Source organism: Penaeus chinensis, chromosome 2 (genome assembly GCF_019202785.1).
Source record: "Penaeus chinensis breed Huanghai No. 1 chromosome 2, ASM1920278v2, whole genome shotgun sequence".
NCBI classification, from domain to species: Eukaryota; Metazoa; Arthropoda; class Malacostraca; order Decapoda; family Penaeidae; genus Penaeus; species Penaeus chinensis.
In genome coordinates, this window is record NC_061820.1 from 40,728,225 (window position 1) to 40,730,724 (window position 2,500).

At 40.8% G+C, this 2,500-nt stretch overlaps 1 protein-coding gene across 1 annotated transcript in view; it reads right to left on the minus strand.

Annotated features, from left to right (window-relative positions):
• The window catches only part of LOC125030970, a 56,936-nt gene that overhangs the window by 28,688 nt on the left and 25,748 nt on the right, over nt 1–2,500 (minus strand). The gene's annotated exons all lie outside the window — the stretch shown is intronic.

Genomic DNA, 2,500 nt, shown 5'->3' on the forward strand with positions numbered 1-2,500 from the left:
GTTGGTGTGTGTGTGTGTTTGTGCGAGTGTGAGTGTGTGTGTGTGTATGTGTGTGTGTGTGTGTGTGTGTGTGTGTGTGTGTGTGTGTGTGTGTGTGTGTGTGTGTGTGTGTGTGTGTGTGTGAGAGAGAGAGAGAGAGAGAGAGAGAGAGAGAGAGAGAGAGAGAGAGAGAGAGAGAGAGAGAGAGAGAGAGAGAGAGAGAGAGAGAGAAGAGAGAGAGAGAGAGAGAGAGAGAGAGAGAGAGAGAGAGAGAGAGAGAGAGAGAGAGAGAGAGAGAGAGAGAGAGAGAGAGAGAGAGAGAGAGAGAGAGAGAGAGAGAGTGTGTAAAAAAAATGTATATGTGTGCATGTGTGAGTTTATGTATGTCCCTGTTTATTCGTGTTATGCATGTGCGTGTTCTTGTGCTTGTGTGTATACAAAGTAATAACCAAACATTCACCTTACAAAAGAGCAGCAGAACAAGAGAGGATTCACAGATAATGTTCCTCCAGGCTAAGGTCATGCACTTATATGTCCCTTCTGCACTAACTAGCTTAGTCATCATGAACCTTGCGCTCTCTCTTTCTCTCTCTCTCTCTCTCTCTCTCTCTCTCTCTCTCTCTCTCTCTCTCTCTCTCTCTCTCTCTCTCTCTCTCTCTTTCTCTTTCTCTTTCTCTTTCTCTCTCTCTCTCTCTCTCCCTCTTTCCTCCCTCTTTCCTTTTCCTCTTTCTCCCATCTCCCTCGACCTATCAATCTGCCCTTCTCTCCCTCCCCCACCATCTCTCCCTCTTCTCCACGCTTCTCTCCTCCCCCATCTATCCAATCACGTGTCTATCTACTGTCCATCTCTACCGCCATCTCACAGCAGTGAAATCCGGATACGGGTCATTTTTGTGTGTCATGGTGGTGAAGGTGACCTGGCATGGTTGGGGGGGGGGGGGAGAAAAGAGAAGGGGGGGATGGGAGAAGAAGGGGAGGGAAGAGACCCACGCACGGGTATACAGTGTATGTGTATATAGATAGATAGATAAGTAGATATATAAATAAAACAGAGGGATAGATATATAAATATATAGATAGAGATATATATATATGTATATATATATATGTATATATGTATATATATAAATATATATACTGTATATATATGTATATATATGTATGTATATATATATATATATATATATATATATATATATATATATAAAGAGAGAGAGAGAGAGAGAGAGAGAGAGAGAGAGAGAGAGAGAGAGAGAGAGAGAGAGAGAGAGAGAGAGAGAGAGAGAGAGAGAGAGAGAGAGATAGACGGAGATAGGTAGATTAATATCTAGATCGACAGATAGAAAAAAAATAGACAAATAGACAGATAAACGGATAGAAAGAAAGAATGAGAGCAAGTGAGAGAAATTGGGTTTTCCAACCAGGTAAACAATGCATAATTTAATCTACAAAATCTCTTTGCGAGGCTTTTTCGTAACACATTACATTACAGAAGTCAATACTGACCACTGACTTAACAGCCGTTGGACATGTCATCATTGTGACTTTATCCAGACTTCACATTATCTTTATACTGACTGACACTACTGTTAAATATGTCCTCATATTGACAATATTAACTTCATACTGTATTAATATTGTCAATGCATCTATACTGACTTAACACTTCATACTGTTGATATATTAACTTCAAACTAAGATACTGGCTTCGCCGTTTGCAATTCTCCCATCACAAAAGCCATAATTGTTTGCAAACGTTGGGCAAGAGATAAGGTAAACCGGTCATAGTGCTTTATGCTACAGCTTTCAGGGCGTTGAGAATTAATCAACTCAGTCAAGTCCTCTCTGAAGGAAGCTTTAATGATGTATAAAATCCTAGAGAGGTATACCAAGATCTATATCCACACTTTGTTTGTCACATGCTGACTTTGCTAGGCGATCAGTATGATCATGCCTAGGGATTCTAACATGCGATGGAATCCATACAAAACGTATATTATGGCCTCGTTCTTTTGCACGATACACGTTTATCCTAATATCATTTGCAATATTTCCTGCACCTTTGTCTAGTGTTCAGAGCCTGGAGAGCACTCTGTGAATCGCAGAAAATGACCCCTGAGCCTTGATTCAATAGAAATTCGATGGCCATGAGTATTCCTGCCAACTCAGTTTGCGTAGTGCTAGCCCAGTCATGAACCCACCTATAATCCTGGTGCTGCAAAATATTGTTTTTGTATACAACAAAAGCGCATCCTGCTCTGCTCCCAGACTGCAAGGATCCGTCAGTGTAGCATTCATATGCATTGGACAGAGTTTCTAGATGCTCATTTATAATTGCAAGTCCATACTGCTTAAGTATAGCAAGGGGACACTGTCTTTTTTTGGGGCAGTCGTATAATATACTCTTAGGTCCTACATTTTTTCACGGTGGTACAGAACGTCCGTGTAGGGTCTTAGTTATGGGTATGTTCAGCTGAGTTAAGTGTTTACACGTTACTTGTACCCATGGATTTGAGTATGA